Source organism: Mus musculus, chromosome 15, assembly GCF_000001635.26.
Source record: "Mus musculus strain C57BL/6J chromosome 15, GRCm38.p6 C57BL/6J".
Lineage (NCBI taxonomy): Eukaryota > Metazoa > Chordata > Mammalia > Rodentia > Muridae > Mus > Mus musculus.
Window position 1 is genome coordinate 12,694,999 of NC_000081.6, and position 23,439 is coordinate 12,718,437.

At 45.8% G+C, this 23,439-nt stretch overlaps 1 protein-coding gene across 7 annotated transcripts in view; it reads right to left on the minus strand.

The window, feature by feature from the left end:
- The window catches only part of Pdzd2 (PDZ domain containing 2), a 380,258-nt gene that overhangs the window by 335,288 nt on the left and 21,531 nt on the right, over positions 1-23,439 (minus strand). For 6 of the 7 annotated variants that reach the window (XM_006520165.4, XM_006520167.3, XM_006520166.3 and 3 more), the window contains exon 2: positions 21,144-21,239. The exons of the other annotated variant lie outside the window; for it this stretch is intronic. The gene's annotated coding sequence lies outside the window, so the exon portion shown is untranslated. The remainder of the gene's footprint in view (positions 1-21,143; positions 21,240-23,439) is intronic. 7 annotated transcript variants of the gene reach the window in all.

Consider the following 23,439-nt stretch of genomic DNA (forward strand, 5'->3'; position numbering starts at 1 on the left):
CTCTCTGCCTCTTGCTTGTGGGATGTGGTCTCTCAGATGTTCCTACCACTACGCCATTGTACTGGCTAGTCTTGTGTCAACTTGACACAGCTGGAGTTATCACAGAGAAAGGAGCTTCAGTTGAGGAAATGCCTCCATGAGATCCAACTGTAAGGCATTTTCTCAATTAGTGATCAAGGGGAAAAGGCCCCTTGTGGGTGGGACCATCTCTGGGCTGGTAGTCTTGGTTCTATAAGAGAGCAGGCTGAGCAAGCCAGGAGAAGCAAGCCAGTAAGTAACATTCCTCCATGGCCTCTGCATCAGCTCCTGTTTCCTGACCTGTTTGAGTTCCAGTCCTGACTTCCTTTGGTGATGAACAGCAGTATGGAAGTGTAATCTGAATAAACCCTTTCCTCCCCAACTTGCTTGTTGGTCATTATGCTTGTGCAGGAATAGAAACCCTGACTAAGACAGCCATCATGGACTCTTAATCCTCTGAAACCGTAAGCCCCATTAAACGCTTGCTTTTATAAGTTTCCTTAGACATGGCGTTTTACCACAGATATGGAACAGTAACAATGACAGACACTAAACAGATCATTCTGGTCAGGTCTCAGATACACAGAAAAATAAAGGAAAGGGGAGAAGCCAGGAACCTGGCTGAACTCATGTTCTGGGATTTCTCTACCATCCTTAGGCATCCCCTCCAGGAAACCTATATTGACCAACCTGACCTTGCTATAACCAGACATTTCTTTCTCATTGGTTCAGGCTTTGTGATGGCGGATCTTGATTGTCAATCTGACTACATCTAGAATCAACTAAAACTCAAGCTGCACTTAGCCTCCTTAAGGGCTCACCTTAAAGGCATGAACCACCACTCACAGAGTGACTATAATTTTTATACTATTATTTATATATTAGAATTGATAATTCTTACAAATTGTCTAATCTGTGACTGATTGAATTTTCATGAGATATATTATGAAATATTATATCCCTTACAGCTATAAGTAATTTTCTTATTTGGATTTTTTTTTTGAGTCAGAAAGGTCTGTTCTAATTCTGGGCCTCGCTTTCCAGAGGCTAAAAGGACATGGAAGAGGAAAGCTTTTGCTTTTTGCCTTTTGCCTTCACTCTCACTGGCAAGCTCATCTACCCAGCCCCTGAGGCAACCCTTCACCTTCATTAGAACCTGCTTCTTAGGGATTCTAAGATCAGCAGCTCTGCGGGTGTCTTCTAGGATGCTAGCACCAGGAAGTGCTGAGACCTCCAACTTGCTGAACAACTACCAGATGCATGTATATGTATGTGTATGTGTGTATATATATGTATGTATGTATGTATATGCAGACACATATATACATATAAATACACAGATATACCATAATATATTATGAAAAATCAGTAGGTTGCAGATTAAGCAATTTGTAAAAATTATCAATTCTAATATACAGATAATGATATAAAAATTTTAGTGGCTCTGGGAAAGATGGTTCATGCCTTTAAGGCAAGTAGATAGGAAGAGAGTTGGGAGAACTGCCATCGTTCCTGTCCCCAGATGAAAAGTTTAAGAAAAGGGTCTAGTTTGCTTTTAGACTAAAAACTTGAAGTGCGGTATCTCATGCCTAAATACTGAATCCTCAGTGTCTAGGAAGCTAAAGCAAAGAGATAGCCACAAGTTCGAGGTCTGCCTGGGCTACAGAGTGACTTCTGGGCCAATGTAAACTGAGATGGGTCAATCTCTGTGAATTTGAGACACCTGGTCAACCTAGTGAGCTTGAGGCCAAGCAGGGCTACATAGTGAGACCCTGTCTCAATAAAAAAGGAGCAAAACCCAAAACAAAACAAAACAAAATTTAAATGTGACTGCTTTCCCCTCTGTAAATTCAACAGGAATCCAATTAAAATGCCAACAAGGAGTACTTTTAGAAAAATCCTCTAGGAAAAGAAATATAATAGCCGTAGAAATTATGAAAGAGGGGTCTGTGAGAGAGAAAGGCTGGTCTTGTACGAATTTATGCTTTTTGTCAAGCTACAACAATAGAAGGGATTTGGAGACGGAGAGCAAACAGACAGGATGCAGTGCAGAGTAAAATTCCTGAAGCTAGCTCAAGTGTGTACTGAGCGGCAGGCACTGTTCAAGATGCTGACCGGTGGACACTGAGCAAAACGAACAAAGGTCTTGCTGTTTTGATCCATGTTTTCATCACTGCAACCAAAACACCCGAGAAGGGCTCGCTGGCTGCCAGCTCTGCCAAAACCCCACAAGCTCTAGGACATGGGTGTTTCTTAACACAGTTTAATACAGTTACCCTTTAATACAGTTCCTCATAACGTTGTGGTGACCCCCAACCATAAAACTATTTTTGTTACTAATTCAAAATGGTATTTTTTTTGCTACAGTTATGCAAATCGTAATGTAGATAGTGGACATGCAGGATACCTGCCTGATATGTGACTCCCCCAAAGGGGTTGTGACCCACAGGCTGAGAACCGATTCTCTGGAATCAGCAAGAGACTGCATCAAAGAATAAGGTCAAGAGTGATAGAGGACACATGATGTCCCCCTTTGATCCTCTTCTCTCTGCCCCCAACGGCAATGGGATGGCAGGTGCACACAGGACCACCTATTACATAGGATATTCAAACCCATGCTTACGGTTGTACATTAAATGCCCTTAACCACCAAGCTAACTCCCTAGCCCTGTATCGGTCTTCAAAAACATCCTCCTAAGCACCATTAAAAGGAAGGAAAAACTTCAAAGAAAGACTACAGCCCTGCCCCCACTAGACTGTGCGCTAGTGCACACTTTAACTCTGCATGCGCATCTTATGACCTCCTTTCCCGTGTTCTGTTTGTTTTTGAATGTTCTGAGATGTTTGTACCTTCAGGCTCTGTTGGAAGCCCCTTGTACCCAAGGCCAAGCTGTAAAAGTGGCAGGGAAGCCACAGGGCTGCCAACGAGGGTGTTTAATGAGCAAAACTTAAGGGTTGAATGCAAATAACTAGTAAACACCAGATGGCAGGGGTCAGGCCGGAGATCCCTCAAACAGATAGATCCAGAGCCTTGCTCAGGCCCAGAGAAAGATAAATGGCTCCCATCTGATTGGGGGTGGCAGAGTGTCAGGGAGTTCACGCAGGAACCTGGTCCACGAAGGAAAAGGTCTGAGGACAGGGAAGGAAATGGACTGTTTGGCCCAATGTGAAAATTCATCGGTAGGTTTTTCAGTGTTTAGCTTTCCTGCACTCTCTGAATGTGCGAATCACGAACACATACACATGGGCACAAACAAAACTCAATGAAGTCGTTGCCAGTGATTTTAATGGGAAAGGGAGGTTCCCAATTAGCCCTTATTTGTACTTTTAAAAAAGTCTTTAAAAGTTTATGCCTTATTTAAATACAAAGTTAATAGTACCAGTTAGTGCTAGCGTCATTTGCTGTAATAAAGCTTTTAATTGGAAGCAAGAGTCTACCATTCCACCTTTCCCAATTAACTTTATGGGAAGCCAGGCTTCTGGAAACACAAAGCCATCATGAGGTGTTGATATTTTTCCCTGGGTGTGGTTTTTCTAACTCTAGACACAGTGCCTTTGAACAAATCAAATTATTAGCATCAGCCTTACATACTCAAACTTAAAACTGATCACAGACCTGAAAGCTTTTCAGACAAAGGCTGGCCTCTGTCATGATCAGGACTGACCAAGATGCTGGCAGCACTGTGCACGTGCCTCTCCCCGCAACAGTGGTTCTCAAAATGTGGGTCACGACCCCTTTGGGAGTCAAACGACCCTTTCACAGGGGTCACATATCAGATATTTACATTTCAATTCATAACAATAGCAAGATTAATTATGAAGTAGCAATGAAAATAACTTTGGGGGGGGGGTCACCACAACATGAAGAACTGGATTAAAGGTGTTAGGAAGGCTGAGAACCTCTGATCTACACGGAAAGAGCAGGCCATCTTCTCACTCCTTGCTCTCCTCTCCTCCTTTAAACTTGCCTCCTGGGAATAATTTTCCAATCATATAATTATCTCTGTGGGTCTTAGAGAGAAAAAAAGAATATGGTGTTTCAAAAAAAATTATACCCTTCTTTCGGTCCTATATTAAGCATTCTCTACATCTGGTAAAGGAATCTAAACTATGTTACTCCAATATATTTAGTTGGTGTGAACACCTCTCTACCGTGCTCACTCTTAAATTTGCTTGTCTTTAGAGAAGCTAGCTTGGGCAAGCTGAGGTTTTTACATAAAGATGCTTCAGTTCCTCAAAAGCATGACCCAAAACACCCGGGATAAGAACAGCTGCTAAAATCAGCTTGCAAATATCATAAAAATGATGTCTAATCTAGCTTTTCTACAGGTAAACCTTTTATTATAGTGACTAGCCTGTGAAGAGTTCTCCATGTCTGAGAAACCACAAGGCATTTTTGCCATTCAATATGGCAGGAAAGGCAAGTAGGGACAGGTGTGGAGACACAGGCGCACATAGACACATGTGCACATATAACAGAAACCTGAAATGTCCATATGTGAGAACTAGATATGCCGTGAAAGAAGCGAAACTCAGAGTTTTGGGTGTTGAGGGAATAAAGTTAATACTTCAGAAGTGGCTGCATCAAACTGAACCTGGACCATTAGTCCAATGGCAAAGTCAAGGGCTGCTCAAAAACTGACAGCCGGTAGTCAAGTTCCGACTGTTACTTAATTGTTATTGTAAAGATGTATCCTCCTGCAAGAGGAGCTGCAATCTAGTCACTCTGTGTTGTCTTTTTAGTGCCCCGAGGTAAGAAACTCTGAGATTAAGCTGTGATACTACAAAGAGCTCTGTGGGATCCTGGATCAGATCCTAGAACAGATAAAGGACAGTCAAGCAATCTGCACCAAGTAGGGGGATTTAGTTTAGAAAACTGCACCAAGACCAGTCTTCAGCTCTGACAGGTATACTGTCCACATATATATTAACCACAGTGGAAGCACTCCTTAGAGGGGTGGTTCAGTGGCATAGCACTAAGCCTACCACAGCAAAGCCCTGCATCTGATCCCCAGTACCACAAAGGTGAGTCAATACATAACTAAACAGAATGGGACCAAGACTAACTCTTGATATCTGCGTGTAAGTTTTCTGTAAACCTAAAATAAATAATTTCAGAATAAAAAATTCATGACAAATAAAACAGCTGTCATTAAGTATCAATAGTCTAACTTTCCTAAGCTCTTAATGTTAATCACGTGGTAAAGAAAACAAAACTAATTTTCCACCCAAGGAGTAGCTTGATACAGTGGCAAATAGTCTACAGGGTCCACCTTGAGCATAAGAAGGCCCAAGGAAGAAATTTAGATTTGGCCGATCCTCCAAAGGCGTCATCAACATTCTCTGTCATTATCTGAGAAGCCCAGGCTGGTAAAAGAGGCACAACCAAGACCGTTGCTATGAGGCATCTCTTAGAACCGCAGGAGACAAGCTACCCAACCGGGCACTGCCAAACTGTACCTACAACGGGAGGCATTTACAAACCCAGCAGGGCCTGGCTCCTGCTCAGAGATTTCAAGGTCGAGCCAGCATTGCTTCCAGAGAGCAGCAGAGTAATTAAGCTCACATGTCCAGGCAGAAGGCTGGCAGGCCAGGCTGACGAGTCACTTGTTTCTGGCTGGCACTTGTTCACCACTAGGGTCTGGCCACACACCCCAGAGCAGGATGCAGGTTGGTCTCAGCCCCTCGCTCGACTGGCTTGCCTCTGAAAATTAACCTTCCTCCCAAACTCTCCAGTGACCGAATCCCACACTCAGCTCAGTCTTACCTCCCAGTAGCAGTGGGGCTCCGAGATTTTATTTTTGGACCCAGAACTATTTTTTCTCTGATCTGAAAGATGGATTTGGATAGAGGTTTTTTTTCCTCTTGCAATGTTTACAAAACAAATGCTTCCCCCCCCCCCCCCCCCGCGCCCTCCTTACTTCCTATCTGACAAGAACCTTTTCTGGAAAGGGAAGCTAATGTCGCCATCATAGCAGCCCCCTATGACCCTGGTGATGGAGAGTGCTACCATATAAAGGTGGTTTTGTCCCTCAAAGGTTTACATGCTGGGAGCTTAGTTCTCAGTGTGGTGCTGGTAAGAGAAGGACAATGTTGAGAGATGCTTAGTTAGGGCTCCAAGAACACTGTCGCTGGATGGGATTAAGGTCGTGTCCAAGGGCTCGTGGTTTCCCGAGTTAATTTTTCTTAGCGTAAGTTGTTCTAAAAGAGTAAAACGGGCTGCTGGGTCATGCCTGGCTCCCTCTTCCGCCGTTCAATTATTGCTTCCTGGAAGCACTGTCACTACAGAGATGCCATACAGTCCATACCAGGGCAGAGCCGATGCCAATGTCATACCCTTGAACCTTCAAAACTGCGGGATGAATAAAGCTCTTTTCTGCAGAAAAACCAGCTTCAGGAATTTCATTATACAGACAACAGACGGCCTGCCATGGGCAAACCACCTTGTGGTCCTGTTCTCCGCCCACCTCCATTGGGGCCCCGTTCTTCCAGCCGACCTCCACTGGGGTCCTGTTCTTCCTGGCCCACCTCCTTTGGCTTTTCAGAGACAGCTACTCTTAACTCTGTACACAAGGAAGACTGAAAGGAAGAATGGGGACTTCCAGAGTTTTCTAAATCATTTCTGAAAGATGAAACACATCAGAAACATACAATGATCCTATGTCTGATACCAGGGCAAGAGGAAAAAGAAAATGCATTTAAAACTCCTGGAGCTGAACATTTGGGGAAGCCATGCTATTCAAAGACTTGACAAAGTTGGACAAATCCCATGTTCCTCTGTAAGTTCAGGGATTCCCTAGACACCTTGAGGATAAATTTAAAGAGCCTTAGTTTATGCAGGTTTGGTATTACAGGGGCTGAGACAATCAGAAGGGAGTCTTCAAAATTTCTGATACTCATTCCTTGAAGGCAGATTAAACAATGGCTTAGTGTGTATAAATATCTGATTCTCCAAACTTATAGTGTATAAGTCAGAGGTTGTTCTTGCTCATTTCTTAAAAGATACTTATTCCATATATGCTTGTTGGAAAGAACAAGTTAAATGAGCTAGTATGTTTGAGACACGGGGAACAATGCTTGCTGGATACCAGGCAAACTATGCTATTCAGCTCATAGCAGCCCACAGGATTCTGCAGAGCATCGGAGTGATGCTCAGGGAAAACGTCTCACGGGGGAAAGCCAAGCCACCTGAGCCTGCTTTCTAAAACCCTGTTTCTAAGAGGGAGACGTTCGAAAGCATGCGCTGCTGGAAATGTCTTCAGGCATAAGCTGCTTTGCAAAAAATGAAAACAAACAGTTTGTTTTCCACCGGAAATTCTGGAATCTGTGCCAGTCTATTGTGGACTTTCAGTTAAGAAAAGAGGAGAGGTACCTGCCTGCAATGCCATGGGTGTGTGGGAAAGAGGGGAGTGGGAGAGAACCCGTGTCCTGCCAGAGTTCAGGATGTGGGAGGACTGTGCACACTTTCCACACGGCCCCAGGTGGGCATCTGGCTGTGTTAAGCCACTGAGCCCACATGGCAGGTGGTGGACAAAGGGCAGCCCCAGGTACCAGGTTCTTAGCCTCTGGCATCCCACACTGGATACAGTGGAGGAGCTGAGAACAGAATAGGGGCCCTGGGGCAGCACTCAGCGCCAGGGATGAAAGAAGGAAAGGGTAGGGGGAGAGTGGGGTGCTGGGTGGTTCCCACACAGGTGAGAGTCCTTAGTCCGGTCCCGTCCGGTCGTCTGTGGCTGCAGCATAGGAAGGTCTTCTGGCGGGAGGTTAGACGAGGCTTATTAGGAGAAAGCGTATCCCATCATTCAAGCACAGCAGGCCTTGATGAACAGAGACAGTCTATAGTTTTAGAGCTTTATTGTAGAAAGGCAGGGAGAAAGGAGAGAAGGGAGAAAGAGAGAGGGAGAGGCTGGCCATGGCCACGTGGAGAGAGGGGGGAAGGGAAGGAGAGAAAGAGGGCTAGAGAGTAAGAAAGGTGAAAGCTTGAGAGAGTGAGAGGTCGGGCCAAGCAGCCCCTCTTATAGTGGGCTGGGCTACCTTGCTGTTGCTAGGTAACTGTGGGGAGGAGCATACCTGGCTATAGTCAGGTAACTGTGGGGGTAGAATCTAGCCAGAATGCCAGAAGCATGGGACACTATCTGCGTGACTGATAGCCATAGACCTCCCCTGTGGGGACTGAGGGGGCAGTAACTTCAACAGGAGCCAGGGGTCCAGTAGACATGATTGAACGCCTTCTGTCCCATGTTGGTGGAAATTACCACCCACTGGGTCCCACCGGGGTTCAAGACCTAAGCTGGAGACCAGGCTGTCTGTGCATAGCCCATTGCCCCACCCCTGCCATCTTAACAGTAAGTCTGCACCATGAGAAATGAAGCAATCTCCTGAATCTACAAGTCGGCCATTCCTTGGAGATGGTAGCAAACAGTTAATACAGTTTCCTATACATACATACATACATACATACATACACACATACATACACATGCCTCTGATAAAGAGGAATATACATTGGACATTGGACACAGTAGTAACTAAGAACAGAGCAATTTTAACAAATAACTACACTAAAAGCTATGTGAATGTGAGCTCTCTCTCCTCCTCCTCCTCCTCCTCCTCTTCCCTCCCTCCCACCTAAAAAAACCCAAGATAAATACTACCATGTTCAGTAAGAAGTTAACTGTAACTGAAATCTTAGAGGGTGAAATTTGATAAAAAGGCAAGCCTGCTCTCACACCGCCTTCTCCTCCCCCCATACCAGAGAGAGAGAGAGAGAGAGAGAGAGAGAGAGAGAGAGAGAGAGAGAGAGAGTTCCTTGGCTAGCTAAATGAAGGATGGCTCAGAAGCCATACAACCACCTTTCCCATGTCACCCTTTCCCAAACAGTCTGACAGGACAACATTTATTGACATCACTGAGTGACTAACAGGAAGTTGTGAGATTTACCAAGTGGGAATGGACTCCCATCTAATCCTTCTGATAAAATACAAAGAACGGAAGTAAGAGATACAGCACTGTCTGGACACCAGAGTGTTGTGAAGACCCACTCAGACCACGTTCCAACTGATACCCTCAGCCCAGAAGCCCCGCTGCACACACAGCCTTCAGGCACAGTCCCGAATGGTCTCAGGAGCTGCCTCCACTGTCGGAGGATAAATTCGAGGATCCCAACCACAACTCAGGACAATTCTTAAGGGCTGTTTAAGGGCTGCCTGCCCTAGGCTAGTGAACCTAGGGATTTTCTGCCCTGTCCTGGGATAAACTGTGATGTGGAAGTGTAAGGAAAAGAAACCCTTCTTCCCTAGATTGCTTTTCCTCCTGCCCAGCCTCTCCTCCGACCTTCCAGGCCTCTGCATGGGTAACCCCTCAGAATCCAAACATTAACTCACAGCAGGTCTTGGGGGGATGCCCACTGCTGAGTCCCCCTCCCCCATGGCATGTTTGGGTTTTTATAAAGAGCTCTACTGAGGTGCCATTGGTGTGCAAAAAGTGAACTTAAACTATGCAACTTGATGTGTGTTCTTTTTCTTTCCTTTATGCACTCATGGATTGAAGGGCCGTGTGCATGCTACGCCAAGTATCCCACGACTGATTCCCTCTCTCAGGTCCTGTGCTGGCTGATGTTTAGGTCAGCTTGATATAGGCTCGGGTCATTTTAGAAGAGGGAGAAACTCAGCTGAGAAAATATGTCCAGCAGATGGGTCTGTGGGCAAGCCTGTGGAGCATTTTCTTAATTATTAGTAGGTATGAGGGGGTTCGTTCCATTGCGAGTGCTGTCACCCCTAGGCAGGTAGTCCTGGGTGGTATAAGAAAGCAGGCTGAGTAAACCGCAAGGAGTAAAAGCCAATAGGCAGTGGTCCTTCACGGCCTCTGCATCAATCCCTGCCTCCAGGTCCCTGCCTTGAGTTCCTGCTTTGACTTTCTTCACTGATGGTCTGTGACGAGGACGTGTAAGCAGAAATAAACCCTTCCCTGCCCAGACTGCTTTTGACCACGGTGCTTTATCTCAACTCCAGAAATCCTAACCAGGACAGCTTCTTCCTCTCCTTTCCCCTTCTTTCCTTCCCTTTTACTTCTTTCAGGTTCTCACTAAGCTGCCCTAGCTGGCCTTGAACTTGTGTCCTCCTTTCTCAGCCTTCCAAAGAGTTGGGATTACAGACAGATGTGCACCACCATAATCCAACTTCTATGTAGATGTATGTTTTTGGGTATGTGTACATATATATCAATGCAACTGTCATGAAGACAATGAGCAAACCCATGAACCATCTACACCATGAAAGTTCTCTATGTCCTCTCTGTCTCTCTGTCTCTCTGACTCTCTGTCTCTGTCTGTCTGTCTGTCTGTCTCTCTCTCTCTCCCTTGTGTCATTCTATCCCCATCTCTCAGGAAATGCTTGCCTGTTTCTTCTCCCCAAAGGTTAGTTTGCATGTTTAAAAATGTTTATTTATTTGGGGGAGAGGGTATCATGGTGCACCTGTAGAGATCAGAGCACAACTGCACGAGTCAGTGTTCTCCTTCCAATGACTAAATTTTCAAGGTTAGCAGCAAGCATCTTTAACTGCAGCATCATCTTGCAGGCTCAAGCATGCATTTTCTAGAACCTTATTCAATCAAATGAGAGCACACTGAAAAGACCCATTCTGTTTGACTTCTTCGACTTGGGATAACTATTCTGAGATTGGTCCATATTGTTTCACATACTAACCTTTTTAATTGCTGAGTACTATTTCATTATATGAACATACTTCCTCATGATTTTCTTCCCAGAGCTCTCTGAAGCCCACAAGACCAGAAAAGGCAGGACATTCCTATCTGCCCAAACAACCTTGGGCTTGACTGTAACATGGTCCTTACCGGCACTGGAAACTGTTTTTAACTGTTTTTAACTGCTTTTAGCTCTAATCAATCATGCCATCCACCTGGGATATTCTCAAAATCACCGGCAGAGCACTGTCCCTGTGTGTGTGTGTCCAACACTTGGGAGGCAGAGGCAGGCTGATTTCTGAGTTCGAGGCCAGCCTGGTCTACAGAGTGAGTTCCAGGACAGCCAGGGCTATACAGAGAAACTCTGTCTCTAAAAACAAAAACAAAAACAAAAACAAAACAACAAAACAAAACAAAACACTGCTCTCTGGCTAGTCAAAGCTCTCTGCTTTTTCCTTTGATGAGATTGTCTGGTAGGTGACAAGATAGTGTCTGAAGGCTCTAACCAAATACTTTTAGACTTTGCCTTATATTGGCTGAACCCTTGCTCATCGCCCGCACCAGCTAGGAAACCCCTTCCTCCCTCCTCCCAACCCCACCCACACAGAGAAAACTACGGGCTAACAAGTTACCACTCCACGTCTCCTGAGTTTCCCACAACCCACCCAAAAGTGCCCGTCCAGGGGCTTTGGTTTTAGCCATGTATGGACACAATTCCAGCGCCTAGATCAAACGTCATCACCGTGTGCCCAGGATCCATAAAACACCCTTGCTTTAGCCTGGATATGTGGCTTCACTGACTGTTCTCCATAGGATCAGTGAACTCACCTGAGAGCTGCCTCCTGATAAACCTACCTTTATCTACTTTTAATCTGCTCTAATCTGGCTTATATCTGTGTCACCAAGGGAGAGGACAAAGCCTATCACCATATGCCTTCTTTCCATTTCTGTCACAGAGAGATCTCACTCAAGCCCAGAATCAAGTTCTCCCACAGACACTGACCTAACAGAAGGGTGACCTAGTGCCTAGGTTCCCAAAGTCCCATATGCCCCCTCACCCACATCTGCCTTGCTCAATAAGAGGACACTGTCACCTTACTTCTTTCTGGCCTCATTTGTAACCCTGAGACAACACCATCACCAACCTCAAAGGGTTGCCACACTGAATAAACGAAATTTTAGAGATGGGGCTCACAGTCCTGCATCCTCGACAGACGGCAGCCATTAATGTTATGATATGGTTCCCAGATGTTCCATCTGTCACCAGATCCACTCCTTCCACAACTTGTACATTTTCTAAAAGTTCCTGTCATCACTGGGACACCCATACTCAGAGGCAGCCACAAAGAGGCTGTCACAAAGCCTATCCTTCCCTCCTTCAGGGCCCTTCCTTCCTGCTGCTAACCCCTAAGTCCATATCCTCCTTATCTCTCCCGTCCAGTTTTCTAATTTCCCAGTGCCAAGGTTTTGACACATCTGGATTCTGCAAGCCAATAAAAAAATTTAAGACTATTTCAGAGGGGTTTTTTTGCATCAAAGATACTAAATAAATATAACTGAGTGACATCATACTTACATAGCTTAATCGCCTCCGAGCAGGAAAGGAGCGCCCACAGCACTGCTTTGTAAAACAGTTATGTAGCAGTAAGAAAAAGTTCATTGTGTTCATTTTCTTCTCCTCATTTCTCAACAGCCTAACTCGTGAGCGCTGGGTGGTACCTATTCGCTGGCATTTAGAAGCCCATAGATCTGTCTTCCTCCTGCCTACTTAATCCATACAAGTTGACTCACAGAGCAGTCCCATAGACCGAGTCACTGAAGAACAACAGAAAGGCAGCTCTTCCAGCTCTGAAGTCTGGAGGTCCAGGGTCAAAGGGCGACAGATCTGGTTCTTGATAAAAACCCTGCCTGCCTCTTCAGTATGTCCACACTGGTGGAGAAGGGAGAGGGAAGGAAACAGATTTCCCCATGTCTTCACTTATCATCAACAATGCCCTCGTGTGGGCTCTGTCCTCCTGTCCCACTCATGCCCTGGTCCTCCCAAAGACCTTCCCTCTGAATATCATCATGTTGGGGAGTAGGGTTTCAACACAGGAAACAAGCCTTCAATTCTCAGTACCAACCAATCTCCTGGCTGGAGAGATGGCTCAGTGGTTAAGAGCATTGACTGCTCTTCCAGAAGTCCTGAGTTCAATTCCCAGCACCCACATGGTGACTCACAACCCCAGAAATGTGATCTGATGCCCTTTTCTGGTGTGTCTGAGGACAGTGACAGTGTACTCACATACATAAAATAAATAAAACCTTAAAAAACAAAAAACCCACAAAACCAACCAATCTCCCTCCTTTCCATCCCATTCATACATTCTTAGAACTCACCTTCTGTATCCTTCCTAAGAGATAACTTACAGAGATAACTGCACACCAATTTGCAGTTTAGAATTTGGGATACACTGTTCTATAGAAACAGTAAGGAGAAAGCATAGTCCACAGAGCCAGTGAGCACAGGTACCAGTCAGCTTCAGTCAGAGACCTGGCCACTCATCTTTGAGACTAGGCCCCCTTCTCTCCCTACACCAGAGTGCTTTCTTGTGGGACTTCCTCAGAGCAGAAGCCACTTCTTTTTCTCCACACTACCTCAGACCTTCTTGCTAAAGCACACAGAAAAGGTCTCCCAAGAATGCCTACTGCTCCTAACAATAGGAAACAGACAATGGCTAAAAATAACAATGGGCAAAGTGACAGCGTTTCTAGAAGGCTGAAAAGAGTTCCATTAGCAGAATTCCTGGGGTTCAGTGGTATGTAAAATGGGCCCTCCCCTCCTGTCCCATCTGCTTCAAGTCTTCCCCCATTCTGTTGCATAATTGTGGCAGCTCCTCTGGCTTTCCCAATGCTCTCCATGGTCACAGAGATTCTCTAGACCTCCCCAGAGCTCAGGCCAAACACCTGTGCTTCTCCTCTTCCTCAAGGAAGCTCCCTCCTATATTCCCCTTAATAAAAAAAAAACAAAACGAAACAAAACAAACAGTGAGAGAGAGAGAGAGAGAGAGAGAGGGAGGGAGGGAGGGAGAGAGAAAGACAAAGTAAGACTCAAACAAGCAAATAGGGTTTTCTGGAGTCTCAGAAGGTCCTAGTGAGGTCCTTAAGGGCATCAAAGGAAAACAGATGTACTGTCACTCCTGGAGGAAAGCTTACCCATCCCAGGGCAAGAGAGAGGCACCCAGCTGGAGGGGGTGGGGAACTGGAGAGAATGGCCTCAGATGTCCTCCATCTGGGGAAGTTGGAGGGAACCTGGGGGATTAAATAAGTTCCCAGTTCTTCCACAGACACCTCTGAGCCTTAGATCCTGCAAGTGATGTCCACTCACCAGTGTCGGCCTCTCCTCGGAGCATGGACCAACCAACCTGCAGCGCCCGCCCGCAGTAAGTACCAGGAGATCAACAGAAAAGGACCCAGCCTACTGAATTCCTGCCTGCATTTGAACAAGGTTCCCAGCTGAGCCACATGGATATCAAAGCCTGAGAAGCTGACTTCTAGAACAGCTAGGTTAGGCATTCTCAAGGTGGCTAATTTTTTTTTCCTTACCTTCCAGGGTATTTGGCTGAAGATACTGTGAGTGTCCCCACAGGGATATAGTCCTGGTGTGTAGAGCCCAAGGTAATCATAGACAACTCTGCAATGGTATATTCGTTCATATTTATAACCCTGGGGCTCAGGATCCTGAAGCAGAAGAGCAGATCTAATCCTGCCAATCTAAGGCTAGCTTGAGATATACAATGATGTTCTAATGTTCTAGTGAGAATGGCCCCTACAGGCTCATATATTTGAAAATGTGGTCCCCAGATGTTGAATTGTTTGGGAAGGATTAGGAGGTGTGGCCATTTTTTAGAAAAGGTGTGTCACTCGGGTGGGCTTTGAACTTTCAAAAGTCTCCCCATTAGCTAGCTAGTGCTCTCTCTCTCTCTCTCTCTCTCTCTCTCTCTATCTCTCTCTCTCTCTCTCCCCACCCCCCCGACAGTGACTGTGGATCAAGCTGTTCCTCTATTCTACCATCATGGACTCTAACCCTCTGAAGTCATGAGCCACATTAAACACTTGTTTTGTTTTGTTATAAGTTGTCTTGGTCATGGTGTCTTATCAACACAACAGAAAACTAAGACCAACCCTGTCTCAAAAAAATCATGGGAGCAAGGGAGCAATCATCTGCTCCAGAGGTCACTCTAGTCCAAGGTGAGGATCCTGTGGAAAGAGAACAAATCCAGGAGAAAAATGACAGGTGGCCCCAGAGCCTTATGTTATCATGTTTGTCTTATGTTCTTCAGCCACATGAGGGGCTGAAGAACAGCACCCCACCATCACTACCGAAAGAAAGGCACAGGACCTGCGACTGCAAGACTAGAGCCTCCCAGTCAGCCCCAGAATTCTGGGTGAACTACATGCGTGTCTTTGTTCTTCTAGGACTTTAGAAGCAGTTGTGTAAGCCAGGAGCACCTGTCCAGGGATGGCTGTCAGGAAGCCCAGGCTTGGCCAGGTTCCATCAGTGACAGCTGCCATCCAGATCTGAAGAAGGGCAGACTCCATTGGACATGCAGGGTCCTGGAACTGACACACAAGACTCTTTACTACATAAGTTTAGATTGATGGATTGGGGTTGGGGGTGTTGCTGGGAGCCCCAGCACTCTGGGCTCAGGTTCTCCTGCTGACCACAAGAGAAACTGGGCATGATAACCCATGGGAAAAAGCACTCATAAAATACTCTACAGTATTTTGTGTGCTGTCCTAGATGAGAGAACGGGCAGTGGTAGAGATACTTCTTGGTCCTTCAATGGCACCTCCTCAGCAAGGCCTTCTTTAACTTTCCCTAACTGAGCCATTATCTTTTTCTTTCCTTTCTGCAGTCTCTGTACTAATTTTCTTATTGTCCCACTGATCTGTGAGCTTCGTTCCTTCTCCTTGCTACGTGACTGTGAGTCCAGAACTGTAGCAGAAAGGGTGGATCTTAGCCTCTCTTCTGAAGATCGCCAGGCCATAGCTACCAAATGTGATCTGGGGTTCGTTATTCTCTCCAGCGACCTCTGCAGCCTGGGGTGGGGAGAGAGAGTGAATGCCCCCCTGAAGCAGTGTGCACACAGTGAGAGAATGAGGGTAAGACTCAGTGGTGTATAACCTGGAGTTCGTGCATCATAGCAGGGCAACTCTGAGGTATGTTTCAGACCCATCTCCTCTCTCCCTACCTCACCTCCCATTTCTCACAGTTCCTGTTCCAGAGCCTCGACTGCTCTGCTGTCAGCAACCAAAGGAAGACAAGCATTACCACTCACCACTAAAAACCCAGTGTTCAAGGTGGGCAGTGACTGCATATGCCTTTAATCCCAGCACTTGGGAGGCAGAGGCAAGGCCAGCCTGGTCTACAGAGCAAGTTCCAGGATAGCCAGGCCTAAACAGAGAAACCCTGTCTTGAAAAACAAACAAACAAACAAACAAAAACTAACAACAAAACCCAGTGTTTAGTCACACATATTCTGACATAGTGAATGCACATACACACACACACACACACACACACACACACACACACACACCAAGTGTGTATAGAAGTTAGAAGTCCCTCTAAAATCCAAACACAACAGCAATCAGTCAAACTAGTAAAGCCCATTACCACTTCAGTGACAGAAGAGGCCAGGAGAACACATCTACATGTCTTGTCCTTGATTTATGATCAAAACACATGTAAAACAGCCTAGTCTTGTACCTACACTAACAACTACATTTCTAATTTTCATACAGAACACCTCAGTGGCTAGGGGCACCAGCTCTGGAGTCTAATAGGCCATGGAGTGAAGTCTAGCTTGGTATGTTCCTGATATCGTGGAGGTTCAGATTTGTTACCTGTAAAGCCGTGCCTGCAGAACTCTGGGGAGGGTGTAATGATGCCAGACTTATTAGAGGATTCAACACTGAGTCCCATCTAAGAATAAACCTACAACAAATGATTTTTAACATCATTGTTGTTATTATTTCATTGCCCATGTTAGGCAACCTCCACGCTTATTAGGTGACTGATGGATGCTGAACTCCAGCGACATGAAAGACTCGCAGCAGCCAGTTACCGTATGCATGATGGGATAATCTAAGAGTAGAATGCATAAAGCTTCATGCCTCAAGACGAGTATTGTAAGCACGTGTGTGTGTGTGTGTGTGTGTGTTTGCACACATCTGCCTACTAACACACACACAAACATGTACACACGGAAGCCGATACCAACTTTGAGTACTGTTTATTGGGAACTGCCATTTGCTTTTTAAGTCAGTCTCTCATTGGCCTGGAGCTATCAAGTGAGCTAGGCCACCGGCCACGCTCAGGCACCCACCTATCTCTACCTCCCCAGCCCTGGGGTCACAAACAGACACCACCCTCTGCTGTTTATATAGCTTCTGAATTTAAACTCAGGTTCTTAGGCTCGTGGTGCAAGCACTAAGCCAACTGAGCCTTCTCCCTAGGAGCCCCTCCCTTTTGGCAAAAGCTCTTACCGATAGTTTTTCTAGTTCATTCAGCCTGCACTGTGACTAAGAAAGCAATAAGGACTTAGAAAAGTCACTTCCTCTACCACAGGCCTCTCTGTGATGTTTGTATGAGTGGCAGACCATTTCTCGGGCCTTCATAGTTCTCTTCCATGAAAGAAAAGCAGTCTGTACTGAAGGTTAGGTCAGGGAAACAGGGCCTGATGGGCAGCCCTTAGTCTCCCTGCTGCTGACAAAGGATGGTGGGTTATTTGGGCTCATGGCAGCCATCTTGTATACTACAGAGAGCCAGTAGCATATTTGGCATCTACTCATAAATACTCCAGCACAGGTAGTACTACTGTTTCCAGATATCATCAAATGTCTTCTGGGCAAACCCAGTCAAGTGGAGGTTTGAGTCCCTAGTGGCCCACAGACAAGGGCATGCCCTGTGATGGAGCCCTAGGCCCATGTCAGGGAGGAGTCAGTACTGTCCACTTGCCTTGGTTGGCCTGATCTTGGTTTTATTAGGCTAACAATAACAATGAGAATATTAGCTCTCTTAACCATGTCTACCTTTGTCTCTAGTGAGCTCTTGCCTTTCTCATTCATCCTTCATTCCCTACTACACTTCATTAAGGAGCAAGCCTTAGGAAACAACGAAGCATTTGCTGCAGAGTTCGGATTATTTTTGTTTTCCCTAGTCTGTCGTTAGCCACATTTGCCTGCAAACAGGATTGATGTTTTCAAAGCTCATCTACTCTCAGCTCCAGAACATAGCCCTCGCCACGGTTATCACTATCTCTTTATGACAGTAGAAACAGCAGGAGATCCAGACTCTGATGATCCCAACATGCAAATGTGCCATCAAGTCCCAGCAAAGGCAAATGGTGCTGACAGATTTATTAACAACAGTGCTGCTCTTAACTAGAAAAAAAAAATCTGATGGCTTTTCCGGGCAATGGTCAAGGTTGCTGTACAATGGGACATGAACCCCAACTGATCCTGATGAAAGTCAGAGCACCCACAGGCAGAGCATGCATGCCTGGGGTGGGCAGCACCCAGGGTTTGAGGGAACAGAGGACTGTCTGATGCTCTGCCAGCTTCCAAACAGTTGTCTGTAAACAGGGACTCAAGGTTGGGTGTGGCTACCAAGGTTGGGTGTGGCCACCAAGGTTGGCTGTGCTCATCAAGGTTGGCTGTGCACATCAATTCTCCCTTTACATCAAAAAGAAATTCCGTGGAAAGACCAGACAGCAGACCTCCAGAGTTGCATGTGTTAGAGCAACGAGAAAGTCAATTTGATAGACAACACAAATTGTTCCACAGTCCTCCCTTTTATCTTCCAAACCAGAGCAGTGCCACATAAGTACCTCTAGCTCATAGCTCCTGCCTTCTAGGGATGCATTACCTGCCCTTAAAGAATGATCACAGAGACGGGGCAGGACCGACTGTATGAGAGGGAGGACTGCTGTAGTGATGGGGAAGATAGAACAGGAAGACCAGAGAAATAGGGAGGACTAATAGGGTAAGTGGAAAGATGGATGGAAAGTCGGGGAGGACTGTTGCAGTGATGGGGAGGAGGGATGCACTGACTTTCTGCTGTAACTAGGAAGAATGACAGAATTATGGGGAGGACTATCGTGGTAAAGGGGAAGACTGCTATGGTGATGAAGAAGCCTGCTTCTATGAGAAGGAAGACTGGGGAGGACAACTGTAGTTTGTGTGAAGGAATATTCTACTTTTTTCCCCCTAACCTTGGTCCTTGAGATTTTTGTCTTTTCTCTCTGGCTCTGTCTTCCCAGCAATCAGTGCTTATCTGACTTCTCATTATCCCAGCCTTTGCACCAATGTCCCGTTCTCAGAGTAGCCTTCCCTCTCGGCAGTCCCTCCATGCTACCTAGTCCTTAACTTGCCTTTGGCTCCCCAGCATTACGGCCAATGCTTTCATTGGCTTCATTTCCACGCCCCAAATGTGACTGCCTTGAGGGCCAGAAGCTTGGGGTCGGACTCCCCAGGCACACAGTAGAGACTCTGTTGATATTTAGCACACACAAATAAAGATGTGAGCCTGGACTGCCTGGGTGGTCAAGAGACTGAAGGTTTGCAAATGGTGCTCATCAAGAATGGTTCAGCATGCTCAACCTTAAAGATTTACCTCCTATCTCTGGTATTTTGTCCTCGATGGCTTCTGTGATTGTCTTCATAGCAAGACTGATCTCTTCTGGTACAACCAGACAGTGGCTTCAGAGAGCCAAGCCTTCAGACTGCAGAGAGCCAATAGCAAATCACCCTGCCTCTTTCCAAATGGATTCTGCCAAGTTTTTTTGAGCACAGTTCACTGGTCTATTTTTAGGTAACTCTAGTGGTAACCTAACCAGTAAAAGCAGCCACCACCTTGTAAATGCAGGATCAGCAGGCACTTGCATGTACGAACTTGTCAAAGAACTGCAAAAAGCACTTCTCCTGAAGATCATTAAAAATAATTAGAAGAAAAGAGTTTTTGAGTAAGGAGGTAAGTTCGTCTGTGGAATCATGTTCATTTCTTATATCCCACATCAAAGCCTTTTTGCAAGGTCAACGGCCATTGGAACATGACGATACATTCCAAGATCACCTTGGCCCTGGAGGATTCCATACTTTGCCCTTCGTTTTAATGCCAGACTGAGGCTGGCTGGGTAAATAACTCCTTCTGGCCCCTAAGCTGAGAACACACTACAGAACAGCACCTCTTTTCCCATGGAAACACTGCATCCCTTAACCAGCATGCACAACATCTCCTGTCTTACTCTCTAGAAGTGAGCCTTCCCAACCAACTCATGAAACCAAGGACTAGAAGTGTTGGCTCACGAATGCTAAAGTAGCCTGACCTAACTCTTCACAGCTCTCCCCCACTGGCTGAAAGGCACAAAGCCACTCTTCCCCATAATCTTAAGGCTTTCTTGCCTCTGTCTTCTGAGTCATGAAGTTTATAACACATAAAATTTCCATTTCATAAGCACAAGAAACTATAGTTTGCCTTGAGAGATGGCTAGAACACACAACTGTGAACTGGGTCCAAGAAAGGATTCTGGAAGAAATGTATCCCACACTCATCCCCCAGTGGGATAAATGTTGAGTTTGCAGAGGAGGGACAGGTGGTGTGGGTGTTTTGGATAGGAAAGGTCCCCATAGACTCATGTATTTAAATGCTTGGCCCCCAGGGAGCAACACTATTAGGATGAGTGGCCTTGTTGGAGTAGGTGTGTCACTATGGAGGCAGGCTTTGAGGTTATAAATGCCCAAGCTGTGCCCAGTGTGACTCACAGTCCCCTTCTGCTGCCTGGGAATCAAGATGTAGAATTCTCAGCTCCTTCTCCAGTACCGTGTCAGCCTTAATGCTGCCTTAATGATAAGAGTTTAATACTAACCCCTGAAACTCTCAGCCAGCCCCAACTAAATGTTTTCTTTATAAGTGTTGCCTTGAACATGGTATCTCTCTCTTCACAGCAAAAGAAATAGGTGGGATGGGAGGAAGGTCAGAGACCCAAGAGGGTGGGTACTATATTGAAAAAGACACAAAGAACAAAGAAGCATCCTAGAGAACTGAAATCAAGTTCAGGAAGGACCAAGTGATAACTCCCCTGCAGACCCACCTGAGGTACCTCTCTTCATGTTGGTAGTCCCTCAAGTACATCGTAAGAGCTCAATGGCAGAATCAGCAGGTTCTACATGTTCCTGCAGTCCAGATGTTCCCTTTTATGCAGCAAAAGCATCTTTTATGGGCTTATGGACCCATCACAGACTGCATTTCCTAACCCACTTGCATCTAAGCAGGGGCCATATACTGGGTACTGGCTCCAAGCCAATGCAGCTCAGAGACAGGTGTGACATCGCAGCACCATCTTTTGTTCCTTCCAATAGTGAGAGGCAAAATACTTACAACCCTGAGAAAGGAAGACAGAAAAAACGACCCTGGTCTTTGAATTCCTCTTCAGGGAGGATCCATCTGCCATCAAGAGCTCCTGTTCCAGTTACCCTGTGGAAGAGAAATCATTGTTGTCATGTTCGGGTCACATAAACCACCCTGAGACTCGGTGGTGGCGTGGTCACCACACCTATTGATACCCTAACACAACAGAGTAGGGACTGTTTACTGATTTAACTCGGGTAGGAGTTGCCCAAATGTCCCAACATGGAGAAGTGCATTTATTAAATAAGCAATGCGGGTGGAGTATACATGTGCCCATCTGTGTGTACACACATGTTTGCTAGCATGTGGAGGCCACGGGTTGACGTTGGGTGTTTCCTAACTCATTCTCCACCTTAGTTTTTGAGACAAGGTCTCTCGTTGCACCTGCTTCAGATAGACTGGCTGATCAGTGGGTCCTTGGTGTCCCCACCTCTGCTCCCAGTCCTAGGAATACATGTATGCCTTCACAGTGAGCTTTTAATAGTCCTGAGATAGCAAGACAGGTCCTCATTCTTGCCCAGTGAGCATTTTATACACAGAGGCATCTTACCAGCCCTTAAATGAGTATTTGTTGAATGAGAACAGTCCACATTTTACGAGTAGGACTCAAATCCCAGGAAACAAAACTTCACAGAAATTCACCACCATGCACTCATGTATGTGTGCACATGCACACACACACACATGAGTGCACGTACACATGGGTCCTGGCTACTCCTACTCTGGCTAGCTCCGATTCCTAGGACAGCAGAGCCCATCCTAGAAACTGTCCTTTCAAGGCTCCGCTACCCGGCATGGGTATCACACACCACAAATACCGAAAAAGAAAATTGGAAGAGAAAAGAAAAAGCCATCCAGAAAAATAGTCCAGATTTCTCATGATCTCACCCATGAGTCAGATCGGCATTTGGGATAAGTCACCAGCACCGACCAGAACAGTTTGTCTGCAGGATGCCTGCCTGCCAGTTTCCACAGCAGAGCAGGCACACGTTTTAAATTGGCTTAAAAGGACAAACCGGGGCACTTGTTTATTTTTTTTCTTCTCCTTAAAAAAAAAAAATTCCAAGGTGAATGAATTTCTTGCTTAAAAATAGACCCCTTGGAAATGAAACGATAATTTTCTTTTAAACGCCGAGTGCCAAGTGTTTTGCCATCGGGGGCAGTGGGAAAACGTCTCACAGGACGTCTTTGCTCTATGACCTTTGGAAAGCTGCCTCACTTTGATTTGTTCATGTAAGGAACCTAAAGTTAGAATAGATAACCTCTGAAGTCTGAGGGAGAAAGCTTTAGTGAAAAGGAACTGGGTTTTTGTTTTTTTCCCCACACCTTGTAAAATCTTTTACTATCCATAGAACTTATTCCTAACAGAAATGGAGTAGTTTTGTGAGCAGCTTAGTTTAGAGGAACTTATTCATCCAGGCCTAATGCAGTCCAAGCCAGTACCCATGTGACTGAGTCTTTAGTCATGAGACAGGCAGGGAGTGGACCATCTCCAACAAATAGCAGCGCTAAGGTCTGAATGCCTGTGGCTCTCCTATAAGTCATTACGGCAGTGGTTCTCAACCTATGGGTCGTGACTCCTGGGGGGTGGGGGGTTACCTATCACATTATATCTTATAATAGTAATAGAATTACAGTTATGGGATAGCAAAAGACTAACTTGTTGGTTGAGGGTCAGCACAACTTGAGGAACTGAATTAAAAACTGCCTTATGGAAAAATCTAGCCCCATTGTACAGATAGAAGTGGACCTTTTTGGGCATGACTGGGTTCTAACAGCTAAACACTCCCAATAATCACAGCTCTTCTCTGAAAGACCCCAGGAAACAGACCAGCCTGCTCCATTCTACAATGAGCAAACCAACACCTCCATCTATGAGCTAGCATGAACAACTGAGTCTCCTGGCAACTTGATCTGAACGTCTCCTGGGCCAGAACTGCCAGAAATACATCTCTGTGTAGTTTATAAGCCACATCATTTATAGTACTTTGACAAAGTAGCCCAAGAGGACTAAAGTGGGCAGTGTGAAGATTATGGCAAAACAAACTTTGTTTGTTGTTGTTTGAGGCAGAGTAGTCCAGACTCAGCTCACACTTCTTACGTAACCTGATCCTCCTGCCTCCTTTCAAGTGCTGAGGACGCAGGACCTCCACGCCCTGCTTACTCAGGTTCTGCTGGTGTTTGGACACCGGGTCTTGAATTCCCCTCACAGGCGGGAATTACAGGAATATATAAGCTACCTCTCCTGGCCAGGACATTTTCTTCT